The following is an 18,867-nucleotide window of genomic DNA, read 5'->3' on the forward strand; positions in this document are numbered from 1 at the left end:
ATAAGTTAGTTTCAACTTCTTGTCAGTACAACACTGAGGATGAGTTAGTTTCAACTTCTTGTCAGTACAACACTGAGGATGAGTTAGTTTCAACTTCTTGTCAGTACAACACTGAGGATGAGTTAGTTTCAACTTCTTGTCAGTACAACACTGAGGAGATGAGTTAGTTTCAACTTCTTGTCAGTACAACACTGAGGATGAGTTAGTTTCAACTTCTTGTCAGTACAACACTGAGGATGAGTTAGTTTCAACTTCTTGTCAGTACAACACTGAGGATGAGTTAGTTTCAACTTCTTGTCAGTACAACACTGAGGATGAGTTAGTTTCAACTTCTTGTCAGTACAACACTGAGGATGAGTTAGTTTCAACTTCTTGTCAGTACAACATTGAGGATGAGTTAGTTTCAACTTCTTGTCAGTACAACACTGAGGATGAGTTAGTTTCAACTTCTTGTCAGTACAACATTGAGGATGAGTTAGTTTCAACTTCTTGTCAGTACAACACTGAGGATGAGTTAGTTTCAACTTCTTGTCACAGACTACACTAAAAATGATATGAAACATAATAATGTTCTTTGTCATATTTTTTACTTACTTTTGATTGATTTGGTTGGTTTTGAATTTCGCCCAAAACTACACGAGGGCTATCTGCAATCGCCGTCCCTAATTTAGCAATGTAAGACTAGAGAGAAGGCAGATAGTCATCACCAATTCTTGGGCTACTCTTTTTACCAACGAATAGTGGGATTGATCATAAGATTATAACTCCCCACGGCTATAAGGGCGAGCATGTTTGGTGTGACGGAGATTCGAACCCGCGACCCTCGGATCACGAGTCGAGTGTCTTAACCATCTGGCCATGCCGGATCTTTCCTTTTGCACTTCCCGAGTAACCGTTATGAAACATAATCATGCTCTTTGTCATATATTTTTACTTCCTTTTGCACTTCCTGAGGAACCGTTATGAAACATAATCATGCTCTTTGTCATATATTTTTACTTCCTTTTGCACTTCCTGAGGAACCGTTATAAAACATAATCATGCTCTTTGTCATATATTTTTACTTCCTTTTGCACTTCCTGAGGAACCGTTATGAAACATAATCATGCTCTTTGTCATATATTTTTACTTCCTTTTGCACTTCCTGAGGAACCGTTATAAAACATAACCATGCTCTTTGTCATATATTTTTACTTCCTTTTGCACTTCCTGAGGAACCGTTATGAAACATAATCATGTTCTTTGTCCTATTTTTTTACTTCCTTTTGCACTTCCTGAGGAACCGTTATGAAACATAATCATGTTCTTTGTCATATTTTTTTACTTCCTTTTGCACTTCCTGAGGAACCGTTATAATACATAATCATGCTCTTTGTCATATTTTTTTACTTCCTTTTGCACTTCCTGAGGAACCGTTATAATACATAATCATGCTCTTTGTCATATATTTTTACTTCCTTTTGCACTTCCTGAGGAACCGTTATGAAACATAATCATGCTCTTTGTCATATATTTTTACTTCCTTTTGCACTTCCTGAGGAACCGTTATGAAACATAATCATGCTCTTTGTCATATATTTTTACTTCCTTTTGCACTTCCTGAGGAACCGTTATAAAACATAATCATGCTCTTTGTCATATATTTTTACTTCCTTTTGCACTTCCTGAGGAACCGTTATGAAACATAATCATGTTCTTTGTCATATTTTTTTACTTCCTTTTGCACTTCCTGAGGAACCGTTATAATACATAATCATGCTCTTTGTCATATTTTTTTACTTCCTTTTGCACTTCCTGAGGAACCGTTATAATACATAATCATGCTCTTTGTCATATATTTTTACTTCCTTTTGCACTTCCTGAGGAACCGTTATAATACAATTTACTATTTCTCGTATATTTTACTTCCTTTTCTTTCTTTGTTTTGGACCTATTTCACGATGTTGTCAATGATATCGGTGAACGTTTAGAACCTCAAAAACTGTTAGGTATAAACTGCATTATTTTCCGTTAAAAACCGACAGAACCGAAGTCTTTATGCGTCAGTGTCTTAAGGTTTGCCAGAGCAAGTAATACTTACATTCGCACTTCATTAGAAATCCATCCAGAGTTCACCTTTATCAATCGCTTCGACTTACAGTGGCAGTAATAACATTAAGAAACAGGGCTTTAGAAAACAAAAAACCACTTCAATACAGTGCTGGCGTGAAAAGCTAACGTTTAGAAAGCAAACCATATATTCTACAGTCTCTTGATGGTAGTTTAGCTTCTGAACCCAATAACAAACTAATTCAATGGCTGATATTTAAGTTTATATAAAGTTCCAGCTAATGGCGATATAGCTAAATCTTAATTTCGCTACAGACGTACACAAATATAGTAAATACTCGGAGAGGAAGGCAGAGAAGCAGGTATATTGTAATTGGTGGCTGTTCTTAGGATAATATACATCATCATTTTGTTCATGTGTTTTGAATAGAGATACGAATTTGTATACAAGTTCCTTAGACGTCTGCAGATATTATGTGAAACTAATACGTAGCTCCTATCTGCGTGTTATAACTGGGCTATGATTTCTTTGTTTGCTGTTAACGCAAAGCTACACAATGGGCTCTCTGTGCTCTGCCCATCGTGAATATCGAAACCTCAAATCTACTGCTTGTCACGAGGTAGTACGAGCTAAGAACGTGTGTAATCTAATCATCTCAATGTTTAGAATCTAAAACAAATATTAACCTCTCCAACCAACATTACGCTAATCCGTTGTTTAAAATCTAAAACAAATATTAACCTCTCCAACCAACATTACGCTAATCTGTTGTTTAGAATCTAAAACAAATATTAACCTCTCCAACCAGCATCACAATAAAGCGCAAAATGTTTATTTCACTCACTATTTTTGAAACAACCGATGACTCAATATGTCAGAAAGAGTTTCAATAACTCAATATGTCAGAAAGAGTTTCAATAACTCAATATGTCAGAAAGAGTTTCAATAACTCAATATGTCAGAAAGAGTTCCAATGACTTATTATGTCAGAAAGAGTTCCAATGAGTCATTATTTCTGAAAGAATTCTAGTGAGTAGTAATTTCTGAAAGAGTTCTAATAAGTCTAATTACCTGATATTTGTAAAAGAGTCCTGATGACTTATTATTCCTAAAACAATCCAGATGAAGACAATTCGTTGTTTGTTTGTTATTAATCACAAAGCTACACAAAAGGCTATCTCTGTTCTGCTCAACAAAAACATATAGCTATGCCACTAAGAAGGATAAAGAAGATATATGAATAACAAGAAATATAGTATTCAGGTTGAAAACGTTCAAAACCGGCCTACCCACTATCCCCCTCTTTATAACACTGACTATAACGACTTCTGGAGCCTCGGCCCGGGTCGCGGGTTCGAATCTCCGTCGCACCAAACATGTTCGGCCTATCAGCCGTGGAGGCGTTATAATGTGACGGTCAATCCCACTATTCGTTGGTAAAAGAGTAGCCCAAGAGTCGGAGGTGGGTGGTGATGACTACCTGCCTTCCCTCTAGTCTTACACTGCTAAACTAAGGACGGCTAGCGCAGATAGCCCTCGTGTAGCTTTGAGCGAAATTAAAAAACAAATAAATCTAACACCTCCTAGAGAACAAAAAATTCGTTTTTCGTAACATCAGTTAAAACCTACTTATAAATTTCTATTTGTAACAAATTATATGGATCCAAGAAAAAGGAGATAATCTAAGGTAAAACTGTTATTTTATTTATTTATTTATATTTAAGAACAAAACTGCACAATGGGCTATCTGTGATGTGCCCTCCATGAGTATCGAAACTCGATGGTAAACTGTATAAGTCTTTTAGACTTAATTTTACGTCACTGAAGGGCTAAAACTTTTTTTTTGTTGTTTTTCCGAGTAAATCTATTTGTTTGTAGTTGTGCACAAGCTACACAATGAACTATATGGTCTCTGTCAATCACAGAGGAAGACATAACACCTTCGTCCACCTTCAAGAAAATGAAACATAACACATCTAAATTTAACAAATTATAGAATCACCTCTTCTGAGTTAATTGTACTTGGCCAATTCACATGCCTAATGTAAACCATTATTTAACAAAATACACTGAGTAACCACTTTATTAAGTACACCTGTTCTTTAACACAAATAGCCAAACAGCGAACCATGTGGCTGAAATTCAATACGTAAAACATGCAGACGTGGTCACGAGGTTCATCGTTGTTAGCCCAAACATTAGAATGAGGAAGATGTGTGATCCAAGCAATTTTGACCGTGGTATGATTGTTAGTGCCAGACGTGATGAATCCACCATCTCTGAAACTGCTGACCTCCTGAGATTTTCACGCACTACAGTCTCTAGAGCTCACAGAGAATAGTACGAAAACAAACCTAGTAAGTGGCAGTTCTGTGGGCGAAAACACCTTGTTAATGAGAGAAGACAGGAGAGTGGCCAGACTCGTTCAAGCTGACAGGAAGACCACAATTACTCAAATAACTACTCTTTACAACAGTGGTGTACAGAAGGGCATCTTTGAAAACACGTGTTGAACTTCGAAGCGAATGGGCTACAGCAGAAGTAGACCATGTCGGGTTCCACTCCTGTCAGCTAAGAACTGGAAGGTGAGACTACAGTGGACACGGGATCACCAAAACTGGACGATTGAAGATAGGAGAAACGTGGCCTGGTCTGACGAACCTCGATTTCTGCTGCGACATGCAGATGGTAGGGTCAGAATGTGGTGTGCAAATGAACATCATTTGATTACCACGGCGTACCTGCACATTGCTGCTGACAATGTGCAGTCTATCCGTTTTCCAATTGCCACTTCCAGCAGGATTATGCGCCATGGCACAAAGCACGCATCCTCTTAAGCTGGTTCCACTAACATGAGAGTGACTTCAGTGTACTCCAATGGCCTGCACAATCTCCAGAACTCAATCTAATAGAGAATTTCTGGGATGAGATGGAACGGAAGGTTCGCGATATCAATGTGTAGCCAACAAATCTGCAGGAATTGCATGACGTCATCGAGCCACAAAATCTCTGAGGAATGTTTCCAAGACCTTGTTGAAACAATGCCACAAAGAATTCAAACAGTCGTGAAGGTAAAAGGAGGCCCTATACGGTACTACGAGTAGATATTTAGTGGCCACTGAAAGTGTGTGTGTGTGTCTGCTTTTAACTGGCAAACCGTTGGACCCGTTGTTACCAAACAAACAGACATCTCTTAGATAGCTTCGTCTGTGGATTAGAAGATACGACAGCTAGAAAAATATTTCGATAACTTGAAGAATATTTTCTTCAATTAATTCGTCTTTAAATGATCTGTATTTGGGAGTCAATTACAACACCAAGATGTAATGAAATCTTATACAAAATACGAGAATAATTTTATCAATTTTTAGCGAATGTCTTAGATTGATACTCCGCGGGAAAATGCTTGTTTGTTTGTTTATAATTTTGCGCAAAGCTGCACTAGGGCTATCTGCGCTGGCCGTCCCTGATTTAGCAGTGAATAAATAGAGGGAAAAGAACTAGTTATTATCACAAAACGTCAACTCTTGGGCTTTTCTTTACATAAAGCTACACAATCGCTCCGCGGCTAAAAGGAAGAGCATGTTTTTTGGGGGTACGAAGATTCAAATCCGCGATTCTCAGTTTGTGAGTTAGGTGCCCTAACCACAAGCCATGCTCCGCGACACTCAGCTTGTGAGTTAGGTGCCCTAACCACAAGCCATGCTCCGCGACTCTCAGCTTGTGAGTTAGGTGCCCTAACCACAAACCACGCTCCGCGACACTCAGCTTGTGAGTTAGGTGCCCTAACCACAAGCCATGCTCCGCGACTCTCAGCTTGTGAGTTAGGTGCCCTAACCACAAGCCATGCTGGGCCTAGAAAAAAATGCTCTCGAAAGTCACAAATAAACGCATGGGTTTAATTATTATTATTATTACTACTTCTTATAAAATTATGAGGTAAGTAAGAAATGAGAAAACACAAATCTACTTCGTACAGCCAAGTTTGTGTAAATCAACTTTATAACATGCAAAGTAAAAGTAATCCTGCGGGCCTGTGGTTTACAAACCATAAGTAATTATGAATTTGTTAATGTTACAGCAGCTCCTTGACAAATAATTGATTATTCTCAGTTATTTGTTATAAAAGGTTTCAGTTTTAAGTAAAATCAAGCTCATTGGAAAAGAGAAAATGGCTAAAAAATTCTAATATGACGCAAGGGAATTATTATAGTTTCATCCAATTGAAAAAAGTTAAAGAGATTTTTGTTAGGAACTAGGTTTAGGCTAACAGTTCGAAATGTTACCACGCTGCGACAGGTGGGTAAAGATTTGTTAAAAATATAAATACTTAGTAACCTCTACTTTCGTTTCTTGAAACCAAATATGCCCCCTGGTGGCTTATTATTAAGTTTCGAATCTCATGCCGATAAAACGCAGGTTTCGATTTTCGCGATGGGCAGAGCACAGACAGCCAATTGCGTACCTTTGTGCATAACAATTGTTTCTTAAACTTTCCTAACAAATGGTTATGGATTCGTACTTTTTCGTCCGTCAAATTTCTCGTGAACTAAATGTAATATAAAAGGTTAACGAGTCCCATTACAGAGAGTAGGGGGTGATCTCCACATGCTTAAGTTTCACAATTCACATTAATATGAACTGAGGATATCATATTTAAATAATTTGGTTTGTCCCTTGTTTAGAGTTTCTTAATTGTCCGTTTCATTATTTGTTATTATTATTCGCAGCTTTGAAATAAACCAATCACTTGGTTAAATTAGACTTCTATAATTTGTTGCTGATACTCGCTTCTTTATCTTGGGACTTCTCAGTGGCTCAGGGCAACTCTGAAGGCGTATAACGCTTAAAACCGGCATTCGATACTCGTGGTGGATACAGAACAGTTAGCCTTTGTGTAGATTTTCGCTCAACGATAAACAAACAAAACCTTCGCTGTTTTTTTTACTCGTAAAGTTTCTAAGTTAACATTCAGTTATATCGTGGTAAATACAAAACAAAAATCTGTTGTTTTTAGTATTTTTTAAGTCGAATCTGATATCTCAAAAGCAACTACTAAAAAAAAAGTAAAATATAAATTCGATATGAGGAGCCCAAATAATTTTATTTTTATATATGTAATGCTACCTACCTCTTTACCACTCGATAACAGACGTCAAAAACAGAAGTTGAGATAAAGACGTAGCTCTCGGTGTTTGCTTTTCTAGGAAGAAAAAAACCGAAACAAAACAGCAACAGTTTCTTTCTTCTTGGAGTTTTCCTACAAAACACTGGTGTTTTAAGGAGCAGTTTAGCCTTTTAACCGTTTGTATAAAACACTGAGAGTCTGCGCACGAGATGATGTCATCCATACGTCAAAAGCGTGCCAACCACTCCCGTGCAAAGTTCCAAATAACATCCAATCAAAGTATTTGTAAGTATTCTTTACGATGAAGCCATCTGGTAAATCAGAGAATGAGCCATCTGCGCCTTTTTCTTCTGTTTCTTTAAAAAAAACAAAAAACACTACATCTTTCGAAATGATAACTGTAATTTTATTATTTTCTATACTTTAATTATTATTGTAGTCTCTCATTAATAATAAGTGTTTAAACAGATGAAATGAGCCTTAACCCGCAGTGACGTTTCTTTTATTTTAAAACAAGCGCACGTGACAAACAGATACAATACTTTTAATATCTACAACCTCAGCTGTTTACTTCTGTAAACTTTCTAGTCTTAGGTGAATACGTCGAAAGAAATTAATAAGGAAAACAACAAACGATTTTTGTTTTTTTTATTGTTAAGCGCAAAACTACACAACGGGCTACTTGTCGTGCCCACCTTCGATGCACAACAAACTATGCTAATTTATCGTAATTCATTTCGTAAGTCTATGATATTGTTTAACAATTAAACAACTAGCTGCTTTTAAACAAAGCACAAACATCTCTGTCTTTTGGTCGGTTTTAGAGAACAGTTAGCTATATTGGACTCTCTGCTGTCTCTACCGCAGGGAACTGAGTCCACAGATTTCAGCGCTATAATTCCTTATACACATTTCACTGGAGGAAAGGCTTAACATCTCTGATTAAGAACTATATCTTATTTGTAATGTTTCAAACACAGTGTAAATTTTCTGACAGTAAATCACGTGAAAATTGCTGTTTTATTTATTTTTTAAATCAGCACGATATTAATGGTTATTATACCAGACTGTGAAACTCTGGTTTCATGTTCGTGTCCCGTTACTTAAAAAAAATTCGGACTCCGTATTTTATGGCCATGCGTATATAATTATGTCAGCCACATGCCATTAATCGGCGAAAGAAGAATAACCCGAGCTCTTAACTACTATTTGCCTTCTTGCCAGCCTGTTAGCCCACAATTAAAGGCACCTACGGCAGATACATTTGGTGAGAGACTCTATGGAGATATTCAGAAAGTCAAGAACATTCAATAAAGAGTTCAAAGCAAGACGCGTTGGTATGATAATTTGTGGACGTATTTCAACACACAAAAGCCATATAAAACGAAGGCTCCTAAAATGAAAAGTAAACGAATTACCTTAGTTTGAAATCATCGCACGTCAATATGAAATTCTTTAATTCAAATTCCTTTTCCTTCAAAGAAACGTCCAAGACTACAATATAAAAATTCAAGATTAAACCTAAAAAAATAAATTAGTCTTTCAAAGAGAAACATCGTGACCTTTAATCTTTTACCTAAATGATTTTGTTTTCTTTAATTTCTGTGTCACTATAAGAACTAAAATATTAATCAAAACATGTATTTCAAGCGCATACATTTATTTGAGGTCATTACCTTTCGGGATAAAACTCAGAAACTCATGTATGCTGTATAAAGGTAAAACACTTTGGACGACTAAATGGAAGACACGTCATAAAAACATAAATTAATATTACCGCTTACACAGTGAAAAATGTAAAACGTTAAAATATCTTAGTTCTTGATGACGAGAATCCCATTTGACGTAAAAATGTATCTCAGAACTGCTGATATTGGTATTAACACTTTTGACCAGGCATGGTTAAGCGTGTTAAGGCGTGCGACTCGTAATCTGAAGGTCGCGGATTCGCATTCCCTTCGCGCAAAACATGCTCGCCCTCTAAGCCGTGGGGGCGTTATAATATAGCGATCAATTCCACTATTTGCTGGTAAAAGGGTAGTCCAAGAGCGTTTAATGGATGGTGATGACTAACTGCCTTTCCTCTAGTCTTACATTGCTAAATTAGGGACGGCCAGCACAGATAGCTTCGTGTAACTTTGCGCAAATTAAAAAAAACAAAACAATCAAACTTGAGGAAACAAAAAAGGTGCTTTTAGAAAATAAATTAATGTCAGATAAGTAATTATGAAGCGACATCTATGAGATACTTCAGAAACACCAAATTGGACCGATCCCTGAAACAGAGTAACTTAAGATTCAAGTCATCACAGGTATTTTGATACGTTAAACTCAAAACCTGTGCTAAATACATGTGTTTGTGAAAAATTTTAATGAGAAATAAAAATATCCCTCAAATAACACATTTTGAAGGCGAAATATACAAAAGTAATATTACACCTCAAAATTCATATACACTTCACTCTTCAATTATTATGTGTATCTGCACAAAGCTATCCCTAACTTAGGACTGGAGGACTAAAGGAAACACAGTTAGTCAAGAGCTTTGTTTGTTTGGTTAATTTCGCGCAAAACTACACGATAGCTATCTGCGCTAGCCGTCCCTAATTTAGCAGCGTAAGACTAGACAGAAGACAACTAGTCATCACCACCCACCGACAACCCGTAGGGCTACCTTTTTCAACGAATATTTGGATTTAACATAACATTATAACGCCCCCACGGCTGAAAGGGCGAGCATGTCTGGCGCGACGGGGATGCGAACACGAAACCCTTGGATTACGAGTCGAGTGCCTTAACCACCTGGGCATGCCGAGCTAGAGGTAATGATAAGGTACTATGTATCTAAAATTTGTTGGTATTTATCAATTGCTGAGTTTATCTTTTAATGAATAAAAATATATTTTGTAAGGATTATATATTTTAAGGTGTTAAAGCAAAACAATAGGCCCAAATATCCCAGTCGGTAGAGCGTTAGGCTTTTAACCTAACGGTCCAGGGTTCGAGTCCATGTGCGGGCGACGAATGGGTGTTAAGATTGTAGACATTCAATTAAACCTTCTCTGGTCAAAAATCTGTTCACACCGAACATGCTTATCCTTTTATCCGTGGAGGTACCATGATAGTACGGTCAATCCCTCTATTCTTTGGTAAAAGAGTAGCCCAAGATTTCGCGGTAAGTGAGGATGTTTATCTGCCTTCCATCTAGTCTTACACTACTAAATTAGGGACGGCTGGCGCAGTAGCCCTCAGTTAGCTTTCCGCGTAATACAAAACAAACAATTTTAACTACTATTTTCCTTTTAGCAGCCTGTTAGGCCCACATTAGCAGCATCTACATCAGATAGATTTCGTGAGAGACTCTGTAGAGATACACGGTAAGTCAAGAACATTGAATAAAGTGTTCCAACCAAGACGCGTGTGGTATGATAATTTGTGGACTATTTTAATACTCAACAGCCATATTATTTTGTTTTCTTTAATTTCTGTGTCACTATAAGAACTAAAATATTATTCAAAACATGTATTTCAAGCGCATACATTTATTTGAGGTCATTACATTTTGGGATAAAACTCAGAAACTCATGTATGCTGTATAAAGGTAAAAAACTTTGGACTACTAAATGGCAGACACGTCATAAAAACATAAAGTAATATTACCGCTGAGGCCGTGAAAAATGTAAAACGTTAAAATATCTTAGCTCTTGATGACGAGAATTCCAATTGACGTAAAAATGTATCTCAGAACTGCTGGTATGGGTATTAACACTATTGACCAGGCATGGTCAAGCGTGTTAAGGCGTGCGACCCGTAATCTGAAGGTCGTGGATTCGCAATCCCTTTGCGCCAAACATGCTCGCCCTCTAAGCCGTGGGGGCGTTATAATGTAGCGATCAATTCCACTATTTACTGGTAAAAGGGTAGTCCAAGAGCGTGTAATGGATGGTGATGACTAACTGCCTTTCCTCTAGTCTTACATTGCTAAATTAGGGACGGCCAGCACAGATAGCTTCGTGTAACTTTGCGCAAATTTCAAAAACAATCAACCTTGAGGAAACAAAAAAGGTGCTTTTAAAAAATAATTTAATGTCAGATAAATAATTATGAAGCGACATCTATGAGATAATTCAGAAACACCAAATTGGACCGATCCCTGAAAAAGAGTGACTTAAGATTCAAGTCATCACAGGTATTTTGATATGTTAAACTCAAAACCTGTGGTATATACATGTGTTTGTGAAAAATTTTAATGAGAAATAAAACTATCCCTCAAATAACACATTTTGAAGGCGAAATATACAAAAGTAATATTACACCTCAAAATTCATATACACGTCACTCTTCAATTATTATGTGTATCTGCACAAAGCTATCCCTAACTTAGGACTGGAGGACTAAAGGAAACACAGTTAGTCAAGAGCTTTGTTTGTTTGTTTAATTTCGCGCAAAACTACACGATAGCTATCTGCGCTAGCCGTCCCTAATTTAGCAGCGTAAGACTAGACAGAAGACAGCTAGTCATCACCACCCACCGACAACCCGTTGGGCTACCTTTTATCAACGAATATTTGGATTTACCATAACATTATAACGCCCCCACGGCTGAAAGGGAGAGCATGTCTGGCGCGACGGGGATGCGAACACGAAACCCTTAGATTACGAGTCGAGTGCCTTAACCACCTAGGAATGCCGAGCTAGAGATAATGACAAGGTACTATGTGTCTAAAATTCGTTGGTATTTATCAATAGATGAGTTTATCTTTTAATGAATATATAATACTTACAAAATATATTTTTTAGGTTAAAAGCCTAACGGTCCAGGGTTCGAGTCTGTTTTAGGGCGACGTATGAGTTTTAGGATTGTAGACATTCAATTAAACCTTCCCTGGTCAAAAATCTGGTCACACCGAACATGCTCATCCTTTTATCCGTGGAGGTACCATGATGGTACGGTCAATCCCTCAATTCTTTGGTGAAAGAGTAGCCCAAGATTTCGCGGTGTGTGGGGATGACTATCTGCCTTCCCTCTAGTCTTACACTGCTAAATTAGGGACGGCTGGCGCAGATAGCCCTCAGTTAGCTTTCCGCGTAATACAAAACAAACAATTTTAACTACTATTTTCCTTTTAGCAGCCTGTTAGGCCCAAATTAGCAGCATCTACATCAGATAGATTTCGTGAGAGACTCTGTGGAGATACACGGTAAGTCAAGAACATTGAATAAAGAGTTGAAACCAAGACGCGTGTGGTATGATAATTTGTGGACTATTTTAATACTCAACAGCCATATTATTTTGTTTTCCTTAATTTCTGTGTCACTATAAGAACTAAAATATTATTCAAAGCAAGTATTTGAAGCGTATACATTTATTTGAGGTCATTACATTTTGTGATAAAACTCAGAAACTCATGTATGCTGTATAAAGGTAAAAAACTTTGGACTACTAAATGGCAGACACGTCATAAAAACATAAAGTAATATTACCGCTGAGGCCGTGAAAAATGTAAAACGTTAAAATATCTTAGCTCTTGATGACGAGAATTCCAATTGACGTAAAAATGTATCTCAGAACTGCTGGTATGGGTATTAACACTATTGACCAGGCATGGTCAAGCGTGTTAAGGCGTGCGACCCGTAATCTGAAGGTCGTGGATTCGCAATCCCTTTGCGCCAAACATGCTCGCCCTCTAAGCCGTGGGGGGCGTTATAATGTAGCGATCAATTCCACTATTTACTGGTAAAAGGGTAGTCCAAGAGCGTGTAATGGATGGTGATGACTAACTGCCTTTCCTCTAGTCTTACATTGCTAAATTAGGGACGGCCAGCACAGATAGCTTCGTGTAACTTTGCGCAAATTTCAAAAACAATCAACCTTGAGGAAACAAAAAAGGTGCTTTTAAAAAATAATTTAATGTCAGATAAATAATTATGAAGCGACATCTATGAGATAATTCAGAAACACCAAATTGGACCGATCCCTGAAAAAGAGTGACTTAAGAATCAAGTCATCACAGGTATTTTGATACGTTAAACTCAAAACCTGTGGTATATACATGTGTTTGTGAAAAATTTTAATGAGAAATAAAACTATCCCTCAAATAACACATTTTGAAGGCGAAATATACAAAAGTAATATTACACCTCAAAATTCATATACACGTCACTCTTCAATTATTATGTGTATCTGCACAAAGCTATCCCTAACTTAGGACTGGAGGACTAAAGGAAACACAGTTAGTCAAGAGCTTTGTTTGTTTGTTTAATTTCGCGCAAAACTACACGATAGCTATCTGCGCTAGCCGTCCCTAATTTAGCAGCGTAAGACTAGACAGAAGACAGCTAGTCATCACCACCCACCGCCCACCAGTTGGGCTACCTTTTATCATCGAATATTTAGATTTACCATAACATTATAACGCCCCCACGGCTGAAAGGGAGAGCATGTCTGGCGCGACGGGGATGCGAACACGAAACCCTTAGATTACGAGTCGAGTGCCTTATCCACCGAGCTAGAGGTAATGATAAGGTACTATGTATCTAATATTCGTTGGTATTTATCAATTGATGAGTTTATCTTTTAATGAATAAAAATATAATTTGTAAGTATTATACATTCTAAGATGTTAACCAATAACAGTAGGCCCGAATAGCTCAGTCGGTAGAGCGTTAAGCTTTTAACCTAACGGTCCAGGGTTCGAGTCCCTTTTGGGGCGAGGTATGAGTTTTAACCTTGTATACATTCAATTCAACCTTATCTGGTCACACCAAACATGCTCATCCTTTTATCCGTGGAGGTACCATGATGGTACAGTCAATCCCTCTATTCTTTCGTAAAAGAGTAGCCCAAGATTTCGCGGTGGATGAGTATGACTATCTGCCTTCCCTTTAGTGTTACACTGCTAAATTAGGGACGGCTAACGCAGATAGCACTCAGGTAGCATTGCGCGTAATACAAAACAAACAATTTTAACTACTATTTCCCTTTTAACAGCCTGTTAGGCCCAAATTAGCAGCATCTACATCAGATAGATTTCGTGAGAGACTCTGTGGAGATACACGGGAAGTCAAGAACATTGAATAAAGAGTTGAAACCAAGACGCGTGTGGTATGATAATTTGTGGACTATTTTAATACTCAACAGCCATATTATTTTGTTTTCCTTAATTTCTGTGTCACTATAAGAACTAAAATATTATTCAAAGCAAGTATTTGAAGCGTATACATTTATTTGAGGTCATTACATTTTGTGATAAAACTCAGAAACTCATGTATGCTGTATAAAGGTAAAAAACTTTGGACGGCTAAATGGCAGACACGTCATAAAAACATAAAGTAATATTACCGTTGAGGCCGTGAAAAATGTAAAACGTTAAAATATCTTAGCTCTTGATGACGAGAATCCCAATTGACGTAAAAATGTATCTCAGAACTGCTGGTCAGGGTATTTACAATTTTGACCAGGCATGGTCAAGCGTGTTAAAACGTGCGACCCGTAATCTGAAGGTCGCGGATTCGCATTCCCTTCGCGCAAAATATGCTCGCCTTCTAAGCCGTAGGGGAGTTATAATGTAACGATCAATTCCACTATTTACTGGTAAAAGGGTAGTCCAAGAGCGTTTAATGGATGGTGATGACTAACTGCCTTTCCTCTAGTCTTACATTTCTAAATTAGGGACGGCCAGCCCAGATAGCTTCGTGTAACTTTGCGCAAATTTCAAAAACAATCAACCTTGAGGAAACAAAAAAGGTGCTTTTGGAAAATAAATTAGTGTCAAATAAGTAATTATGAAGCGACATGTTTGAGATAATTCAGAAACACCAAATTGGACCGATCCCTGAAAAAGAGTGACTTAAGATTCAAGTCATCACAGGTATTTTGATACGTTAAACTCAAAACCTGTGGTATATACATGTGTTTGTAAAAAATTTTAATGAGAAATAAAAATATCCTTCAAATAACACATTTTGAAGACGAAATATACAAAAGTAATATTACACCTCAAAATTCATATACACGTCACTCTTCAATTATAATGAGTATCTGCACAAAGCTATCCCTAACTTAGAACTGGAGGACTAAAGAAAACACAGTTAGTCAAGAGCTTTGTTTGTTTGTTTAATTTCGCGCAAAACTACACGATAGCTATCTGCGCTAGCCGTCCCTAATTTAGCAGCGTAAGACTAGACAGAAGACAGCTAGTCATCACCACCCACCGCCCACCAGTTGGGCTACCTTTTATCATCGAATATTTAGATTTACCATAACATTATAACGCCCCCACGGCTGAAAGGGCGAGCATGTCTGGCGCGACGGGGATGCGAACTCGAAACCCTTAGATTACGAGTCGAGTGCCTTAACGACCTGGGCATGCCGAGCTAGAGGTAATGATAACGTACCATGTATCTAAAATTCGTTGGTATTTATCAATTGATGAGTTTATCTTTTAATGAATAAAAATATATTTTGTAAGTATTATATATTCTCAAATGTTAAACCGTAACAACAGGCCCGAATAGCTCAGTCGGTAGAGCGTTAGGCTTTTAACCTAACGGTCCAGGGTTCGAGTCCCTGTTCAGGGCGACGTTTGAGTTTTAACCTTGTATACATTCAATTCAACCTTATCTGGTCACACCAAACATTCTCATCCTTTTATCCGTGGAGGTACCATGATGGTACGGTCAATCCCTCAATTCTTTGGTGAAAGAGTAGCCCAAGATTTCGCGGTGTGTGGGGATGACTATCTGCCTTCCCTCTAGTCTTACACTGCAAAATTAGGGACGCCTAGCGCAGATAGCCCTCAGGTAGCATTGCGCGTAATACAAAACAAACAATTTTAACTACTATTTTCCTTTTAGCAGCCTGTTAGGCCCAAATTAGCAGCATCTACATCAGATAGATTTCGTGAGAGACTCTGTGGAGATACACGGGAAGTCAAGAACATTGAATAAAGAGTTGAAACCAAGACGCGTGTGGTATGATAATTTGTGGACTATTTTAATACTCAACAGCCATATTATTTTGTTTTCTTTAATTTCTGTGTCACTATAAGAACTAAAATATTATTCAAAGCATGTATTTCAAGCGTATACATTTATTTGAGGTCATTACATTTTGTGATAAAACTCAGAAACTCATGTATGCTGTATAAAGGTAAAAAACTTTGGACGGCTAAATGGCAGACACGTCATAAAAACATAAAGTAATATTACCGTTGAGGCCGTGAAAAATGTAAAACGTTAAAATATCTTAGCTCTTGATGACGAGAATCCCACTTGACGTAAAAATGTATCTCAGAACTGCTGGTATGGGTATTTACAATTTTGACCAGGCATGGTCAAGCGTGTTAAGGCGTGCGACTCGTAATCTGAAGGTCGCGGGTTCGCATTCCCTTCGCGCCAAACATGCTCGCCCTCTAAGCCGTGGGGGGCGTTATAATGTATCGATCAATTCCACTATTTGCTGGTAAAAGGGTAGTCCAAGAGCGTTTAATGGATGGTGATGACTAACTGCCTTTCCTCTAGTCTTACATTTCTAAATTAGGGACGGCCAGCCCAGATAGCTTCGTGTAACTTTGCGCAAATTTCAAAAACAATCAACCTTGAGGAAACAAAAAAGGTGCTTTCAGAAAATAAATTAATGTCAGATAAGTAATTAAAAAGCGACATCTATGAGATAATACAGAAACACCAAATTGGACCGATCCCTGAAAAAGAGTGACTTAAGATTCAAGTCATCACAGGTATTTTGATACGTTAAACTCAAAACCTGTGGTATATACATGTGTTTGTAAAAAATTTTAATGAGAAATAAAAATATCCTTCAAATAACACATTTTGAAGACGAAATATACAAAAGTAATATTACACCTCAAAATTCATATACACGTCACTCTTCAATTATAATGAGTATCTGCACAAAGCTATCCCTAACTTAGAACTGGAGGACTAAAGAAAACACAGTTAGTCAAGAGCTTTGTTTGTTTGTTTAATTTCGCGCAAAACTACACGATAGCTATCTGCGCTAGCCGTCCCTCATTTAGCAGCGTAAGACTAGACAGAAGACAGCTAGTCATCACCACCCACCGCCCACCAGTTGGGCTACCTTTTATCATCGAATATTTAGATTTACCATAACATTATAACGCCCCCACGGCTGAAAGGGCGAGCATGTCTGGCGCGACGGGGATGCGAACACGAAACCCTTAGATTACGAGTCGAGTGCCTTAACCACCTAGGCATGCCGAGCTAGAGGAAATGATAAGGTTCTATGTATCTAAAATTCGTTGGTATTTATCAACAGATGAGTTTATCTTTTAATGAATAAAAAATATATTTTGTAAGTATTTTATATTCTAAGATGTTAAACCATAACAACAGGCCCGAATAGCTCAGTTGGTAGAGCGTTAGGCTTTTAACCTAACGTCCAGGGTTCGAGTTTCTGTTCGGGCGACGTATGAGTTTTAAGATTGTAGACATTCAATTAAACCATCCCTGGTCAAAAATTTGGTCACACCGAACATGCTTATCCTTTTATCCGTGGAGGTACCATGATGGTACGGTCAATCCCTCTCTTCTTTGGTAAAAGAGTAGCCCAAGATTTCGCGGTTGGTGGGGATGACCATCTGCCTTCCCTCTCGTCTTACACTGCTAAATTAGGACGACTGGCGCAGGTAGCCCTCAGTTAGCTTTGCGCGTAATACAGAACAAACAATTTTAACTTCTATTTTCCTTTTAGCAGCCTGTTAGGCCCAAATTAGCAGCATCTACGGCAGATAGATTTCGTGAGAGGCCTAGATGTAGGCTTTTTCAGTAGCCGAAATGTACATTTTTAATATAGGTGTGCTTCTAAGCTTATCAATCTATGTTATAGTTCGTAACTTTGTAAGTATCAGTCAGTAGGCCTAAGTATACATCCAAGTATCGTGACAACAAGATTACTCTGTGGCTGCATGTTTACAGCTTTCAGGTTCAGAGATTATACCACTTTGCAAATTGAACAGTCCACATAAGTGGTTGTAAAAAATCACCCCCCCCCCATCGGGTGTAAAAAATCTACGTCCCTGATAATAATGTATTATGTATTTAAAATTCGTTGGTATTTATTAATTTATGAGTTTATTTTTAAATGAAGAATATATATTTTGTAAGTATTATATATTCTAACCCATATTTAATGATAAATAAAATAACAGATCTGCGATGGCTTTATTTTCTCAAATTTTTTATGTGTTAAAAAAAGTAAATAAGAGCCCGAATAGCTCAGGTGGTAGAGCGTTAGGCTTTTAACCTAACGGTCCAGGATTCGAGTCCCTGTTCGAGCGAAGTCTTAATTTTAAGATTATAGACATTCAATTACACATTCCTCCTGGTCTAAAATGTGTTGGTCCGACATGACCAGGTGGTTACGTCACTCAAAGTGTATTCGAAGGTAGTGGGTTCGAGTCCCCGTCATACCAAACATCCTCAACCTTTCAGCCGTGGTAGCTTTGTAACGCGACGGTCAATTCCGCTATTCTTTGGCAAAGGAGTAGCCCAAGAGTTAGCCTTCCCTCTAGTCTTACGCTGCTAAATTAGGGACAAGTAGCGCCCATAGCCCTCGAGTAGCATTGCGTGAAATTTAAAAACAAACAAATAAAACAAAGTAATACATTGATAAAAATTTCGATTATTTATAATATTAACTCAAGAC

The 18,867-nt window shown here is 37.7% G+C and overlaps 4 non-coding genes across 4 annotated transcripts; all 4 read left to right on the forward strand.

The window, feature by feature from the left end:
* Positions 1–13,818: 13,818 nt before the first annotated feature.
* TRNAK-UUU (transfer RNA lysine (anticodon UUU)) lies at positions 13,819–13,891 on the forward strand. Its single transcript has one exon. It is a non-coding gene; the product is annotated as a tRNA-Lys (tRNA).
* Positions 13,892–15,685: 1,794 nt separating this feature from the next.
* TRNAK-UUU (transfer RNA lysine (anticodon UUU)) lies at positions 15,686–15,759 on the forward strand. The gene has a single exon. It is a non-coding gene; the product is annotated as a tRNA-Lys (tRNA).
* A 1,796-nt stretch (positions 15,760–17,555) lies between these two features.
* On the forward strand, positions 17,556–17,627 carry TRNAK-UUU (transfer RNA lysine (anticodon UUU)). The gene has a single exon. It is a non-coding gene; the product is annotated as a tRNA-Lys (tRNA).
* A 799-nt stretch (positions 17,628–18,426) lies between these two features.
* TRNAK-UUU (transfer RNA lysine (anticodon UUU)) lies at positions 18,427–18,499 on the forward strand. The gene has a single exon. It is a non-coding gene; the product is annotated as a tRNA-Lys (tRNA).
* Positions 18,500–18,867: the final 368 nt, after the last annotated feature.

This window comes from Tachypleus tridentatus, chromosome 3, assembly GCF_004210375.1.
Source record: "Tachypleus tridentatus isolate NWPU-2018 chromosome 3, ASM421037v1, whole genome shotgun sequence".
NCBI classification, from domain to species: domain Eukaryota; kingdom Metazoa; phylum Arthropoda; class Merostomata; order Xiphosura; family Limulidae; genus Tachypleus; species Tachypleus tridentatus.